The sequence below is a fragment of the Nomascus leucogenys genome, chromosome 14, assembly GCF_006542625.1.
Source record: "Nomascus leucogenys isolate Asia chromosome 14, Asia_NLE_v1, whole genome shotgun sequence".
Classification (NCBI taxonomy): Eukaryota; Metazoa; Chordata; class Mammalia; order Primates; family Hylobatidae; genus Nomascus; species Nomascus leucogenys.
In genome coordinates, this window is record NC_044394.1 from 30,496,120 (window position 1) to 30,514,064 (window position 17,945).

Consider the following 17,945-nt stretch of genomic DNA (forward strand, 5'->3'; position numbering starts at 1 on the left):
TCTTCAGTGTATGTTTCTGAAAGTAACCATGATGACAGGAAGCATATTTTTCTGTATGCCTATGACTGGTGTCTGACTACCCTACTGGTACTAGAGATTAAAAGACACTTTCCTGTAATTAGTATTTTCTCCTGTGTTTTGTCTGAAAGTCATTAAGTTGAAGCTGGAATTATAGATGTGTGTATATCTCTCTTTAAGGAAACACACAAAACAAATGGGAATTTACCAAATGATATCATTCTCCACTGACTGAATTTATATATGACACTTCTTGAATATAGTTTTCTCATAATGTGGGGGCACACCTGCATTGGAAATAGCTTCTTTGAGAAATGTTGGATGTTGCAATTTGGTAATATCTTAAGTGTGAGTTTGTGTTTGTGGGGGCGGGGGGGAAGGGAGGGTAAGGAAGGATTCACAGTGTTCAGAAGAGGACTGATGAGGCTCCCTCCATGAGCAGACTAGTAGCGCAAAGCCTAATCAACACTTCTGCGAGGAAGTTAGCAGCCTTCCTCCTGACCTGACTGCTTCCACTTCTGGTGGTGGCAACGCTGTCAAGCCTCATTACTGGAAAGTTCATCTTGTTAAATTTCCACTTAGAGCAGGGGATGTGTTAGGAGATAGCTCAGACTCTGTGGCCATTATGACATCAAACTCAGACAGTGACATTCCAAGTGGTAGTCAAGGAGTTTTGTTTATAGCTTCATTGAAAAATGTGAACATTGGCTGGGCATGGTGGCTCATACCTGTAATCCCAGCACTTTGGGAGGCCAAGGTGGCTGGATCATTTGAGGTCAGGAGTTTGAGACCAGCCTGGCCAACATGGTAAAACCCTGTTTCCACTAAAAATAACAAAATAATTTAGCCGGGCATGGTGGTACATGCCTATATCCCAGCTACTTGGGAGGCTGAGGCAGGAGAATTGCTTGAACCTGGAAGGTGGAGGTTGAAGTGAGCTGAGATTGCACCACTGTACTCCAGCCTGGGCAATGGAGTAAGACTCCTTCTCAAAAAAAGAAAAAAAAAAGAAAGAAACGTGAACATTAATAAACGACTTAAGAAGTCACCGTATCTGCATACTACTGGATTAGATTTAACAGACGCAATCTTGGCTGAATAATGAAAGGAGTTTGGCATGAGTTCCAGGGTCAAAGCAGAAGTAAAAGCAAAACCAGTGATGGGCATAGGCTTGAAATATAATAATACACTCACCGGGTAGTGCTGCCTCAATAAATAAACTCAGAAATCTTAGGGGGTGAAGGCAACAAAGGCTTATTTCTTGCTTGCATAAAGTCCTATATGGGTTAGGCGATTCTCTGGGCAGCACTCCCTCTGTCTTGTTATGCTGCCATCTCAACAGGTGGCCTCCAGGGTTGCCAAGGCAAAGGACTAGAGGTCACTTCCTTATGCTGTGGCCCAGGAGAAACACATATGACTTTTGCATACATTTCACCGGCTATGACTAGTCACATGGTCATACCTAACTGCAAGAGAGCTGGGGAGTGGAGACTTCCTGAGTGACAGGAGGAGAGAAGGGTATAGGTGATCACTAGAAGCCTCTACCACACATAGGAAGTGAGTGTGTATGGTCAGCATGGACTCGGGAATGGCTAGGGTCTGATGTTATGAATATTCAGCATGGGATTAATTTATATTAAACCTAATAATATCTTAATACATTTTTACAAATAAATCAGCCTCTTTGGATACCTTCCTTGGCCACTGGCCATGCCTTAGTAGGATTATCTACTATTAAAATCCGGGTTCCTTACTCCAGTCTGGCCCATCTGCCTAACGTCCTGGCATCCTCCCTGCCTTGCAAGGGTCATCCCTCACTCTGTTTATGAAACCCATAGCTGCATGGCACAGGCAGTAAGGGTGTGGTGAGACCTCACCAGGGCATACTTCTCAACACCTCGAAGTACTTTCCTGCTGTCATTGTTCCAGACATGCTGACACAGGCCCTACATAAGCAGAGAGGGCCCCACCTTCCTCTGGTGAACGTCTATTGCTTCTCTCTATAGTGTGGTTGGTTGAAAGAGTGGTTTTAGGAGATAGCCTGTCTAGGTCCAAATCTCGTCTCTGTCATTAGCAAAGAATGAGACCTTGAGCAAGGGACTCAACTTCACTGTGCCTCAGTTTCCTCATCTGTGGATATAATAATAACACCTTCCTGTTAGAGTTGTTGTGATGATTAAGTGAGTTAATACACGAAAAGTGCTTAGAACAGTGCCTGGTGAGTGGAAAGTGATTTAAAAAATCAGCTATGATCACTCTTCTTCAAGACTCGGTTCAAATGTAACTGAAACTTCCCTAAACTTGCTTCTTTTCTGGGTGCCCTTCAGCACTCTACAAATGTTATAACATTTATCATGGTATATAATAATTATTAATTTACCCATTCTTCTCTCTCGTTAGACTGTGATTACTCAAGGGCAATGTACTGCTTACCATTTACTCTAGTCCTTGACAGAATGTCTGACATACAAAATAGATTACCAAGTGTTTTTTGAATTGATGGGCAGAGCCAGGGTGGTAGAAATTGCTACAATTCACCAATATACAGTTCTTCTGTCCTTCCTGTGCACAAAGCAAAGCTATGTTTCCCAGCTCCCTATGCATCTAGATGAACCACATAACTGAGTTCTGGAATGTGAGCAGAAATGATATGTGCCACTTTTCAGGCTTGTCATTAACTCGATGCACAACCTTCCATGAGCTCCTTCTCTCCCTTTCATTCAATTGGCTGGATATGGTAGCATTTTAAGATAGAATGAGCCCAAATCTCTGAGTCACCACTTGGAAGAGAGGGACCTAGACTTCAAAATTGTGTCAAGCTTTTGAAATCTGAACCTGTTATAGCAGTGAGTGTATTTACCTGGCTAATAAAACAAGAATCTGGACACAACAACATTTTTTTCTGCAGGTTTCATGGCATGATATGACTCAATCCACAGACAAAGGCTGCTGAGACCAGAACAGCTTATTGTACCAGCCTGTATGGGAAGCAGAAATGTATAGAAGCAAACTGAACCCAAGGAAAGATTGGTGATACTTTGGGAGGGATGACAGAGGAAGGGGAAACACACTGTCCATCCCTGTCCCAGCAAGGAGCCAGCTCCCATTCAGCAGTCTCTGTGAACATCTAGGTAGCTTCCCCATTCTTTCTGTCCAGTTGTGAGCAGCCACCAACTATGATGCCCCTCTTCCAGCAGGCTTTGCTTTCACATCACAAAGCATCATCCTGAGAAACAATTACAGTTCTTTCTAGCGTTCTGGTTCCTTCATAGGTACCTATTGTCCTAATAAGTGGAATTCCTTGGAACACAAAAGCATTTATTTCCTCTTTTAGCTAATTTAATTTTTACAGCTCTGGTGAAAAAATATTTTATGTTTTTACTCAATGTGATTTTAAGATAGCTTATTCTTGGATTCAATTTTGTTTTCATTTTCTAGAAAATCAATTTAATTCACAGAAGGTTCATTCATTTAGTGGCTTTCCTTGCACATGGTTAATGCTTAAGCATTTGATCAAGCATTTCTCTTAGCAATATCTTTACAAGGTTCAACCGGAGAAGGTGTTAGATGGGGGAAATCCTCTACATTTGGGCAAAGCCTGTTTCCTCTGGACTAATTGAAATGGAAAATCAGTCTGAATTGGTGAAATTGAATTGCAAACTATTTTTCAAGGAGATTCCTGTGTGAGTTCAAGTTGCTCAAACTAGGAAAAGGGCACACTAACAAAGCTTTTTAGGTTATCTCCATCTAGTTTCCTAGTGAAGAGGCTACATTGTCTGGGTAAATACCTGGGGTTCGTCATCTCATGCCAAGAAAATTTGGGACACGGACCCACATGAGGAGTTTAGGAATGGAGATTGAATAGGCGAAAGAAAGGGAAAGGAAAACAGCTCGCTCTCTAGAGTGAGAGAGAGGAGATTTCTGAGAGGAAAAGGCCAGCTGGCGGCAGATGCGCCAGATTTTATAGTCCAGTTTGAGGAGGCGTTGTCTGATTTATGTAGGGCTCACACATTGGTTCAATCAGGTGTGATGTTAACAAAGCATGTGGGGAGGGCTGGTCACCCCACCCTAATCTTATGCAAATGAACATTCCACTTGGCCGGCAGCTTCATTTTGTCTGCTTCTTGCTGTACACGTGGCTGGCAGAGAAGGGAAGATGGAGCCGCTATTTTCTAGCTGCCATGTCTAGTCCCAGGTAGTTCTTTCCTGCCGGCATTCACTGTGAAAGCTCCCAGCGTGCTTGTCCATGTCTGCAGCTCGACTTCACAGGCTGCTCTTTGTTAGAAAATGATTTGGGGCAGCTTTTCATTAAAAGAAAAACCTTACCAAGGACTTCTGGACTATCTGCCTAAGTAATTTCTTCTTAACTCCTGTATCACTAGTAGTTAGAATCTATGTCTGTACCTATATATATCTTACAAAATTCTCCTGGGTTCTTGAAAACTCTTTGCTCTCAAGTTCTTCAAACATTCCTCTTGTACTTTCGTTTACTAAATTATGGAGAAAGACTATTAGCAAAAGGAAGTCACTGTCTGTATAATTGTAATTTGTGAATTATAGGCTTTTATATTTAAAGTCAGGTGACAATTCATGCTTGGAAAGAAATTTCTTGACTAATTGATCATTGGGTTTTTTTTTGAGACAGGGTCTCACTCTGCTGCCGAGGCCGGAGTGCAGCCGTGTGATCTCAGCTCACTGCAGCCTCTGCCTCCTGGGTTCAAGCAATTCTCCCACCTCAGCCTCCTGAGTAGCTGGGACTATAGGTGCACACCACCATGCCTGTCTAGGTTTTGTATTTTTTGGTAGAGAGGGGGTTTTGCCATGTTGGCCAGGCTGGTATCAAACTCCTGACCTCAAGTGATCATCCCGCCTCAGCCTCCCACAGTGCTGGGATTACAGGCGTGAGCCAGTGCGTCTGGCCTAATCGATCATGTTTTTAGTGTTATAACTAAGGGATTTTTGGATTGAATGATAGGTGTTTTTGATTTGTTGGTGTGGCTTTGGAAAGGAAAACTGGCCCTTCTGAAGACATCAGTTCTTCCCTGGAAAGCGAAGTCAGAGATAGCTATAAGGCAAGACTTGTGCTTTTCAGTGTCAGACATTGCTCCTTTATGTTTAGGGCACTGCTTGTGCTATAGCACAGAGGAGGCATATTCTGGAAGGACATGTTTCTCTGAAGTGAACTTTAAAGTTCAATGAATAGATTTTACTTACACATAGGAAAGTAGATGGTGGTCATGTAAAATGGAAATATGCCACTCTTGATGTTTTCTTCTTTGTGTTACAGATCTATGCCCTGATAGGTCCTCAGTTACTCATAGTGAAACATGTAAGCCTTGAACAACTTTTTGGTGAGCTCATAGATTATCTATAAGATGGTTTATGGCCATCTGTCTTATAGGGTAACAACATAATCTATCCTCCAAGTTTGGACACTTTTGAGAGTAAAAAGGGGAGTTATTAATCATTATGTCAAGGAAATAAGCAAAAATGGGACTTTTCTAAGCAACTTAGACATATGGTCATTCTACTTCTGAGAAATATGTGTCTTTTATAGGTTAGATATGAGGTCCCATAAGAGCATGTGGCCAAGATGCCCAGCTCCACCAAAGATTCATACTTCCCCTTCCATAGTATGGAGTTGTGCTGGGAAGCAGTTTTCCCACCAGGGACAACATCTTCTAGTCCCTTTACATCTAAGTAGTACCATGAGACTGGATCATGCCAAAGAAATGTTTTGGAAGTGAGATGTTTCACTTTGGAACCAAGGAACTAAAAAAACAGGTATGCCTCCACCTTCCTCACCTTCCCCTCCACTCATCTCTATCTCCATCTGTAGGCTGAATGCAGAAGTCTCCAGGACCCTAATGGAGGGAAGACCTACAAGATAGAATGATTCCGGGTCCCAAATGACCATGTGAAAGGCTGCCTGCTGGTCAGAAACATCCATATTGTAGTCTTTAGGGCACACAAAATTAAAATATATTAAGTCTCTTAGGTTGTCACATTTGTTATAGCAGCTAGCATTACCATAGTTAATACTGAATACTTTAATTCAATACATCCAACCACTATTGAGAATCTACTATCTTTCCATTGGGAATACAAAGACATGTAAGATCTGGTCACTGTCCTCAAGAAGCTTAGAGTCTGGGGGAAGTACAGATGTATATAGGTAATGGTAATTTAAAGTTCTGAATAAAAGGAGATGAATTTAATTTTGAATGCTGATTTGAGTTGTCTGCAGCATATTCAAATGGCACTATCTTCTATCTAGATAGAGGGAGCCCAAGCCAAGAAGAAAGGTCTGGTATCAAAGATTTGCTGAATTCACAATTGCAGAGGCTTATGTCATCCCCTTAGAAAGAATTTGAGGACTCCTTCAAAAGTAAGAAAACTTCCCTCCACGTTCCTAAGGACTTTTTATTTATTTTTATTTAAAAATGTTTTTTCTTACTTTATTATTTTTTTAAACTTTTAAGTTTGGAGCACATGTGCAGGTTCGTTACATAGGTAAACCTGTGTCATGGGGTTTGTTGTGCAGATTATTTTATCACCCAGGTATTAAGCCTAGTGTACCCATTAGTTATTTCTCCTGATTCTCTTCCTTCTCCCACCCTCCACCCTCCGATAGGCCCCAGTGTGTGTTGTTTCCCTCTATGTGTACATATGTTCTCATCATTTAGTTCCTACTTATAAGTGAGAACATGCGGTATTTGGTTTTCTGTTCCTGTGTTAGTTTGCTAAGGATAATCGCCTCCAGCTCCATATCCCTGCAAAAAACGTGATCTCATTCTTTTTTAATGGCTGCCTAGTATTCTGTGGTGTGTGTTTACCGCATTTTCTTTATCCAGTCTGTCACTGATGGGCATTAGGTTGATTCCATGTCTTTGCGATTGTGAATAGTGCTGCAATGAACATGTGGGCATGTGTCTTTATGGTAGAATGATTTATATTCCTTTGAGTATATATCCAGTAATGGGATTGCTGGATTGAATGGCATTTCTGTCTTTAGGTCTTTGAGGAATCACCATACTGTCTCCCAAATAGTTGAACTAATTTACACTCCCACTACAGGACACAAGTATTCCTTTTTCTCCACAACCACACCAATATCTGTTATTTTTAATTTTTTTTTTAATAATAGCTATTCTGACTAGTGTTAGATGGGATCTCATTGTGGTTTTGATTTGCGTTTCTCAAATGATAATTGCCGTTGAGCTTTTTTTCTTATGATTGTTGGCTGTATGTATGTCTTCTTTTGAAAAGTGTCTGTTCATGTCCTTTGTCCACTTTTTAAAGGGGTTGTTTGTTTTTTTCTTGTAAATTTGTTTAAGTTCCTTACAGATGCTGGATATTAGACCTTTGTCAGATGCATAGTTTGCAAAAATTTTCTGCCCTTCTGTAGGTTGTCTGTTTACTCTGTTGATAGTTTCTTTTGCCATGCAGAAGCTTTTTAGTTTAATTAGATCCCATTGATCAATTTTTGTTTTTGTTGAAATTGCTTTTGTTGTCTTTATCATGAAATCTTTGCCTGTGCCTGTGTCCTGAATGGTATTGCCTAGGTTGTCTTCCAGGGTTTTTATAGTTTTGGGTTTTACATTTAAGTCTTTAACCCATCTTGTGTTAGTTTTTGTATATGGTGTAGGGAAGAGGTCCAGTTTTAATCTTCTGCATATGGCTAGTCAGCTAGGTATTCCAGCACCATCTATTGAATAGGGAATCCTTTCCCCATTGCTTGTTTTTGTCAGGTTGTCAAAGATCAGATAGTTGTAGGTGTGCAGTCTTATTTCCAGGGTCTCTATTCTGTTCCATTGGTCTATATATCTGTTCTTTTATCAGTACCATGCTGTTTTGGTTACTGGAGACCTGTAGTATAGTTTGAAATCAGGTAGTGTGATGTCTGCAGCTTTGTTCTTTTTGCTTAGGATTGCCTTGGCTATTTAGACTCTTTTTTGGTTCCATGTGAACTTTAAAAATAGTTTTATCTTGTTATGTGAAGAATGTCAATGGCAGTTTAATGGGAATAGCATTGAATCTATAAATTGCTTTGGGCAGTATGGCCATTTTAATGATATTGATTCTTCCTATCCATGAGCATAGAATGTTTTTCCATTTGTTTGTATGATAAAGATGCTTTTAGATGCAGCTGCACTGTACCCTATTAGGGCTCACTCCACCAGTGGGATTTGTGCTCTAAAGATCTCTTGGCCACTGACTTCATATTGAGAAAGAAAAGGAAGCTGGCACTTCCTTGTATCTCTAGATCCTTTTTGCAGTTTACACATTACTTTCATGAACACTACTTAGTTTGAATCTCACATTCACCCTGTGGTGTTGGCAGGGGAGTTCCGTTTCCCACTGAATGTCCCCAGGTCTTGCCCACCATCAAGCAGGGGAAATATTTCATATGACCTAATGGCTCAACTCTGAAGGCATTCAGCCCATTCTTCACCTAACTGTGGGACCTCTTGAGCTTTCTTTGGGATTCCTCTATTATTTCTGGGGTCCCCCAAGGATGCCTCACTTGGGCTCAGGAGCCAGGATTCACATATTCTGTCACATTGTACTGGCAAATAGTTTTCCACCCATATTCAGGCTGATGATGGGGCTGCTCCCAGTGAGACTAAAGGAACCTTCTACTCTTCTATTCCTTCTATCAGACCCATGTTCACCAACTCCTACTTTTCTAGCAAAGGAACATCTATCGACACCCGCAAATAGATGTCTGGAGGCATGGGTGTCACCCCCACACTGGATGTGTCAAGCATCAGTTTTGAAGGTACTAGTTTACCCTTGTATTTACACATAATACTTACACACACACACACACGCACACACACACATAAATGCATGCAGTCTGAGACTCAAAGACATAAACTAACACATTCTAGGTCATCCCATTTTTTTTCATAAACTGGATATAGAACCCAGGACTTTTTACTCCAAATCTAATGTTCTTCTCTTTGCCTATCCTGATTTAAAGAAAAAACGTTCTATAAAAAATTGCTCAGATATGCAGAATTATCTGCTAGAAGCTTGAACCAGTGCCACAGTGGAAACTCTGCTTTTTGCCTCATTCTGTAGAACTTAGGGAGGCTGCTGTGCCCATCCCTGGGAACTCTCAGGAGAGATGGGTGAATAATGGGGCCTTTGTCATAGCAGCACCCTGAAATCTTCCCCCAGTGTGAGTGGTGTCAATGTTTTCATTATTTTTGACTGTGGTTTGTAACTTGTCATAAGAATTAGTTCCAGCTTAATTGAGGGCCTCATGTTGGGGTGAGAGAAGGAAGTGTTGTGGCCTCTCAAAATGCCTTTTATAAGATCCTGACACTCTAGGGCTTGGCAGATACAGCTGGGAGCAGTAGCACATGGGAAGAGATGATCCCCCAAGCGTTCCCAGTCCAGCCCCCTCTTGGTTTCTGACTTGGAGATTGCTTAAAGGTCTCTTGGGGAGTAGAAACAGTCGTTTGTTCCCCCTTCTTTTCTTTACCTCTTAAAAAAAATCTCTTTATTCTGGGGTTGTACTGCTTGAAAGCAAGAAGGCCTCTGGGCAGCATGTGATATGTTTCGTCTCCAATTCCCTTGGAAAAGGGTAGTCAGTCCTTGGGTGAATTCTAAGCTCTGCTTTGGACCTTTCAAGTCCCTTTGATCAAATCATGCTAGTCTCATGTCCATTCTTTCTTCTCTATGCTAATCAGATGCACTAATTCATGATGAACTGTTAGTAGGTTAAAGTGTGATGCTACGTCAATACGCTAAAAATATTCTCACATTTTTCCAGGGACTTTTATTGTCTCAATGGAAAGCTTTCTCCAACCAAGCCACGGAATCCTCCCTTTCCTCTGATTCCCTGGGCAGCTTCTCAAACTTTAGTGAGCAGCAGAGCCGCCTTGGCAGATTGCTAGGCCTGCCCCAGAGACACTAGCCCACACATAGGTGAAGCCGTTGAAGCATGCCATGGTATCACATGAGAAGTAAGTAGTGAACTATGCAGATCTTTCTCAATACCCCTCCTACCATGCCTGGAAATCTCCCTATTAAATGCCTTCAAAAAATATGAACTTCATACTTGCTATGTGGAAGGCTGTACGCTTGGGGCCGGGAGCCAATCCTGTACTCTAGTGGAGGAATCAGGACACACATTTACAACACACTCTAATAATTACCAATAGGAGGCAGCTGAGAAGGGAAGTGCGAAGAAGGACCCTAGGGTGGTGTTACTCTAAGTGTGGTTCCTGCACTGACAGCAGCAGCATTACCTAGAAGCTAGTTAGAAATGCAAATTCTTAGGTCCCACCCCAGAGCCTTTTGCCTGTGGAAGTCAAGTTAACCTGTGAACACCCTCCATCCTTTGCTTATACCTCAGGTTGCCCCTTTCTGTCTTGGGCACTGACAGGTTACAGCTTGCTGGTGATGACATAAAGAGAAAATGAATGACCTGTAATTCTGTCATCCAGAGATAACCACTCTCACTATTTAGTGTATATCTTTTCAGACTTATTTCCATGCAATGTAGATATGCATAATGAAAAACAACATAGAAACAATATTATATCACAATACTGCTTTTTGAATTTCTTTTTACCGCAATTAACACTATGGCAGACTATCTTTCCATGTAAGTAAAGTTATGTTTGCCACCTTAATTTTAATAACAGCATAGTATTTCCTTGTATGGACATATTATAAATCATTTAGCTATTCCCTATCGTGCAAGTCTTTCCACATTTTCAGAATCTCTGAACAACTTTCAGAAGAATATCCATGCACATACATCTTTGTGCATATCTGAAATAATTCCATTAAAATTAAGTATGTTCTTTTCTGTAATGTGTACTTCAGATGTAATTTGCAGAACATTTATGTCAGAGAGACTCATTTAAGAGATGAAGACTTCCCGTTTAATAAGTACTATTAATCACGATGCCAGTCTTCCATTTTATAATCAAAAGTACACGAAGATAGAACAAGTTGTGCTGAAGTATTTTTATTTTACATAATTAATGGACTTAAGGCCATTGGTAAAGGACCTTGTCAGTTATCATGGGATGAATACAGTCCAGCAAATGTAAGCAGTGAGATAAGACTCTAATGTGTGTTTTTCAGATTGCTGTTTGCTGAAATGCATCTTGAATTTTTGGAAACAAAAGTGAGTTTCTAAAATAAGTGGAAGATCTGCTTATACAACTCTGATTTTAAAATAAGTCTATACACAGTATCAGCAGATTGATTAAGAAGTCTGCTGGTGGTGATATTAAAAACGTTGGCATATTTTCAATTCAGATTGACACTATTCAAGACAGAGGCATAGCTGATGTTTATTCAAGAATCCTAAGACATATCACAGATTCCGTGGAGAACATCTGATATCTATAGAGAGCTTGAAGTAAAGTCCTGGGAAAAATATGTTCCAGACGGTTACAGATGTTCTCATATCAAATCATATTTCTATGAAAAGTTATGTAGCATGTTCAACTGACGGCACAGCCAATGTGAAGGAACAATTTAAGGTTTTCTTCCTGTTAAAAAATAATTGATTCTATCAACTTTATGGGTAATGTTAGTCACATATTTTGAGTGTTGCAATGGTAGATTTAGAAGATGTCTGAACCTCCCGTTAATCCCACAAAAATTTGAGTCTGGTATCCACTTAGAACAATTTGCGTGCTGCAAGCCGTGTAGAAACTCCCTGAATCTTAACTGAATGTTTTACCAAATTAAGCACATTTCATAAGTCCTCAGGTATCACATCACACCAGTGCATACATGATTGTTTCAGATGTTGGTTCTGAGGCATTAGACATGGTGGAAGGCTACAAAGAGGGCCCTGAAAAGGATTAAAAGGGCTTTGACATTCCCTTGTGGGAACTAATGGAAACTCAGGAGAACATATTCCCACATTGGAGATTTTGGTGTAAACAGCAGACCAATGACAAAGACATCCAAAGAATCATCACGGAGGCTCCTTTTTAGATTAACTTGTCTGCAGAAAAATTTGACCTGGAAATGCCACAGTTCAGAATATGGATTCTGAAACCATCAAAATGAGATGAAGTCAAGAAGACAGAAAAGGTTTCAGTATTTTATGAGTAAGAGTATTTTAAGAGGGGCTCTTACAGGCAGATGCGAAGTATAGATGATACTCTAGAAGGTTCTTCACTTCCACTGTGTTTGTATGTGATTGGAGGATGAATTGAGAAAATAAGTTGCCATTCAACGATATTTTCAGGGTATTTACAGAATCTCAGTGTAGTTACCCACCTGCCTTATGTTTTGCTGAAGCAAACATCTTTTTAAGAAGTATTCCTAATCTGCTGAAATAATTTCTACCGAGATCTAAAACATCCACTTTGCAAAGCAGAGCTCAATTTGACACTGAGAAATTCAAGGAATTATCCAAGTTTGCTGTGGCTTAGGCTATGATAAATTGATGTGTTTACCCTGTGACTGTGCTGGTGAATGGACAGTGATTTAAGGAGCCAGGAAAGGGAGACAAGGAGGTGGCCTTAGTGCTAAAATTAAACCTGGTGCTAGGGTGATCAACCATCCAGGTTTGCATGGGATTGGGGGTGGAGGGTTTCAATGCTAGAACCAGGTCAGTGCAACAATAATCTCTCTGTGGGTCATCAAGACTGTGACTTTGTGGGAATGGACTCACCTCTCTGTTTCTTTTAATACCTGTTCCCCCTTCTGAAATGCCACTGAGACCCATTTAAACATAACTTCATCTGGATATCACCGTGGGAGGCAGGTACATGCACGTGTCTGCACACAAGAAACATGCCCACATCTCTCTCTCTCTCTCTCTCTCTCTCTCTGTCTTTGATTGTGTTTGCCTCAGGCTCCGCCTTCAACATCCATGTTAGGAATCACAGAAAAACAGAGAGACTCAAAGATTCTTACAATAAGGGCTTGCTCTGTATAAGGCACTCCAGTGGTTTCTGAGGGCACATGGGATGATGTAATACAGAGATTAGGAGACTAAGCCTACCCTCAAGGAGTTTGTCCTATACATATATATTTTTTTTCTTTCTTTTTTATTGTACTTTAAGTTTTAGGGTACATGTGCACAATGTGCAGGCTTGTTACATATGTATCCATGTGCCATGTTGGTGTGCTGCACCCATTAACTCGTCATTTAGCATTAGGTATATCTCCTAATGCTGTCCCTCCCCCTCCCCCCACCCCACAACAGTCCCCGGAGTGTGATGTTCCCCTTCCTGTGTCCATGTGTTCTCATTGTTCAATTCCCACCTATGAGTGAGAACATGCGGTGTTTGGTTTTTTGTCCTTGCGATAGTTTACCGAGAATGATGATTTCCGGTTTCATCCATGTCCCTACAAAGGACATGAACTCATCATTTTTTATGGCTGCATAGTATTCCATGGTGTATATGTGCCACATTTTCTTAATCCAGTCTATCGTTGTTGGACATTTGGATTGGTTCCAAGTCTTTGCTATCGTGAATAGCCACAATAAACATACGTGTGCATGTGTCTTTATAGCAGCATGATTTATAGTCCTTTGGGTATATACCCAGTAATGGGATGGCTGGGTCAAATGGTATTTCTAGTTCTAGATCCCTGAGGAATCGCCACACTGACTTCCACAATGGTTGAACTAGTTTACAGTCCCACCAACAGTGTAAAAGTGTTCCTATTTCTCCACATCTTCTCCAGTACCTGTTGTTTCCTGACTTTTTAATGATGGCCATTCTAACTGGTGTGAGATGGTATCTCATTGTGGTTTTGATTTGCATTTCTCTGATGGCCAGTGATGATGAGCATTTTTGCATGTGTTTTTTGGCTGCATAAATGTCTTCTTTTGAGAAGTGTCTGTTCATGTCCTTTGCCCACTTTTTGATGGGGTTGTTTGTTTTTTCTTGTAAATTTGTTTGATTTCATTGTAGATTCTGGATATTAGCCCTTTGTCAGATGAGTAGTTTGCGAAAATTTTCTCCCATTCTGTAGGTTGCCTGTTCACTCTGATGGTAGTTTCTTTTGCTGTGCAGAAGCTCTTTAGTTTAATTAGATCCCATTTGTCAATTTTGGCTTTTGTTGCCATTGCTTTTGGTGTTTTAGACATGGAGTCCTTGCCCATGCCTATGTCCTCAATGGTAATGCCTAGGTTTCCTTCGAGGGTTTTTATGGTTTTAGGTCTAACATGTAAGTCTTTAATCCATCTTGAATTAATTTTTGTATAAGGTGTAAGGAAGGGATCCAGTTTCAGCTTTCTACATATGGCTAGCCAGTTTTCCCAGCACCGTTTATTAAATAGGGAATCCTTTCCCCATTTCTTGTTTTTGTCAGGTTTGTCAAAGATCAGATAGTTGTAGGTATGCGGCGTTATTTCTGGGGGCTCTGTTCTGTTCTGTTGATCTATATCTCTGTTTTGGTACCAGTACCATGCTGTTTTGGTTACTGTAGCCTTGCAGTATAGTTTGAAGTCAGGTAGTGTGATGCCTCCAGCTTTGTTCTTTTGGCTTAGGATTGACTTGGCGATGCTGGCTCTTTTTTGGTTCCATATGAACTTCAAAGTAGTTTTTTCCAATTCTGTGAAGAAAGTCATTGGTAGCTTGATGGAGATGGCACTGAATCTATAAATTACCTTGGGCAGTATGGCCATTTTCACAATATTGATTCTTCCAACCCATGAGCATGGAATGTTCTTCCATTTGTTTGTATCCTCTTTTATTTCATTGAGCAGTGGTTTGTAGTTCTCCTTGAAGAGGTCCTTCACGTCCCTTGTAAGTTGGATTCCTAGATATTTTATTCTCTTTGAAGCAATTGTGAATGGTAGTTCACTCATGATTTGGCTCTCTGTTTGTCTGTTATTGGTGTATAAGAATGCTTGTGATTTTTGTACATTGATTTTGTATCCTGAGACTTTGCTGAAGTTGCTAATCAGCTTAAGGAGATTTTGGGCTGAGACAATGGGGTTTTCTGGATATACAATCATGTCATCTGCAAACAGGGACAATTTGACTTCCTCTTTTCCTAATTGAATACCCTTTATTTCCTTCTCCTGCCTAATTGCCCTGGCCAGAACTTCCAACACTATGTTGAACAGGAGTGGTGAGTGAAGGCATCCCTGTCTTGTGCCAGTTTTCAAAGGGAATGCTTCCAGTTTTTGTCCATTCAGTACGATATTGGCTGTGGATTTGTCATAGATAGCTCTTATTATTTTGAGATACGTCCCATCAATACCTAATTTATTGAGAGTTTTTTTAGCATGAAGGGTTGTTGAATTTTGTCAAAGGCCTTTTCTGCATCTATTGAGGTAATCATGTGGTTTTTGTCTTTGGTTCTGTTTATATGCTGGATTACATTTATTGATTTTCGTATGTTGAACCAGCCTTGCATCCCAGGGATGAAGCCCACTTGATCATGGTGGATAAGCTTTTTGATGTGCTGCTGGATTCGGTTTGCCAGTATTTTATTGAGGATTTTTGCATCAATGTTCATCAAGGATATTGGTCTAAAATTCTCTTTTTTCGTTGTGTCTCTGCCAGGCTTTGGTATCAGGATGATGCTGGCCTCATAAAATGAGTTAGGGAGAATTCCCTCTTTTTCTATTGATTGGAATAGTTTCAGAAGGAATGGTACCAATTCCTCCTTGTACCTCTGGTAGAATTCAGCTGTGAATCCGTCTGGTCCTGGACTCTTTTTGGTTGGTAAGCTATTGATTATTGCCACAATTTCAGAGCCTGTTATTGGTCTATTCAGAGATTCGACTTCTTCCTGGTTCAGTCTTGGGAGGGTGTATTTGTCAAGGAATTTATCCATTTCTTCTAGATTTTCTAGTTTATTTGCGTAGAGGTGTTTGTAGTATTCTCTGATGGTAGTTTGTATTTCTATGGGATCGGTGGTGATATCCCCTTTATCATTTTTTATTGCATCTATTTGATTCTTCTCTCTTTTCTTCTTTATTAGTCTTGCTAGTGATCTATCAATTTTGAGACGGAGTCTCGCTCTGTCGCCCAGGCTGGAGTGCAGTGGTGCGATCTCGACTCACTGCAAGCTCTGCCTCCCCGGTTCACACCATTCTCCTGCCTCAGCCTTCCAAGTAGCTGGGACTACAGACACCCACCACCATGCCCAGCTGATTTTTTTTTTTTTGTATTTTTAGTAGAGACAGGGTTTCACTGTGTTAGCCAGGATTGCCTCGATCTCCTGACCTTGTGATCTGCCCACCTCGGCCTCCCAAAGTGCTGGGATTACAGGCATGAGCCATCGTGCCTGGCCGAGTTTGTCCTATATTAAGAAAAATAAAACACAGTGGTAAACGGTTACATCAGCAGAAAGAACGTGATAAATGCCCTAAGAAAGATACCAACAAAGTGCTATAGGAGTTCATAGTCATTACGGTTTTCATTTATTTAGTTCACAGGGGGTGGTATTTGTATTAAGTCTTGAAGAGGGTGGCGATGGGCAAAGATTAGGGAAGGCAGGCTTCTGGGGCATGCAAATTGCTTAAGATTTGGGAGTTCCCTGCTCTCAAATCACTTATGTTCTAAGTGGGAGATGGAACAGTGAACAGTAGAGCCATGGGAGTTCAGGGAAAGGAAAAGATTGATCTGTGTCAGGTAGAGAGGTAAGATGTAATGGTGGGTGGTGCTGTGAAAAAGGACTAGGTTTTTAGTGAGCAGAGGCGAGCTGGAGGTAGAGTCTTGGAATGTAAGCAGAAGGCCAGAGGAAGGAGTGAGCACCGCCCTATTTTCTGACACCAGGAGGTGCCTGGGGCATGGTACGTGTGTCTGGGAGTATGGGAAGAGTTGGGCTAAGACAATGGCCCAGATGACTGAGCTCTAGAAGGCCACACTGGTAGTATGGGAGCTTGGCTTTAAAGAAATGAAGCCAATAGGAAATTGTAGAGTCTTCTTTGGGATGGTTGGGATGACTTGTTAAAAGTACTTGCTTAGAGATTCTTCTGTCAGTTGTGCACAAGATGGCTCAAAATGTGGGAGGGGGAGAACCTTCTTCAAAGGTTCTTTCAACGATCCCAGAAGGAGTAAGTGAGCATGCACTGGGTGTGGGGTTCACGTGGATGGAGAGGCAGGAGGAAATCTGGTAGACATTTTGAAGGAGGATGTGACAAGTGGATTTGTTGACAAATTGAGTCAAGGGGATGAAAGGAGTCAATTTACTTATCTTTAAAGTAAATGTTTTTCAAGATGATCTGTAACATTCCTTTCTGTACTGGGAATTCATAACTTCCAGGATTCTAGACTTAGGTACTGGAAAAATGCCAATACCATCCTTCCTACCTCTTTTCCATCACTTAAACCCTTTTATTCAGTACCAGATATTGTAGGGAGTAAGGATGTAGACCTGTCTGTGGAACACTTTTTAGTTTAGGAGGAGCTATGGACATTTAAACAGATAACTGTAATTTGATATGATGGGTACTATTGTGGAGTTATAGTCAAAGGACTAGGAGAAAACCAAGGAAGCACAACCAACTCTGCCTGGAAAAGTGGAGACAAGTTGACAAGGGTGATTAAGGGTTTGTTAGGCTATATATGGGGGTCGGGAGCAGAGTGGAAAGGAAAAACACAATGGGAGAAGCATGAATGAGGCTGATGTGCAGGACCCTACCGGTGACTTGTCTAGCTGGAACCTAGGGTGGATTGAAGTGAGAGAGGAAGGGAGGAGGGAAATGGGAGATTTGTCAGCAGAGTTAGATTGTGGTCAAATGAAAGAGGACCTCATTCCATGAAAGGAATTTGGACCTGATCTTTTTGCTAATTATGAGTTAGTAGAGATCTTTAAGGGCAGTAGTAAATGATCCAACTTGTGTCTTAGGAATTAACTCTGATGACCCTGGAGAGGGTGGACTACGATGGGGAGAGGTTGGAGACAAGGAGGCCAATAAGAGGTTATTAGAATTCAGGCAAAAGACAATGCATAAATGGGTTACTTGG

The 17,945-nt window shown here is 41.0% G+C and overlaps 1 long non-coding RNA gene across 1 annotated transcript; it reads left to right on the forward strand.

The window, feature by feature from the left end:
* Positions 1-717: 717 nt before the first annotated feature.
* Positions 718-3,321, forward strand: LOC105738577. The gene is made up of 2 exons (XR_001114406.2): positions 718-825; positions 2,927-3,321. It is a non-coding gene; the product is annotated as an uncharacterized LOC105738577 (long non-coding RNA).
* Positions 3,322-17,945: the final 14,624 nt, after the last annotated feature.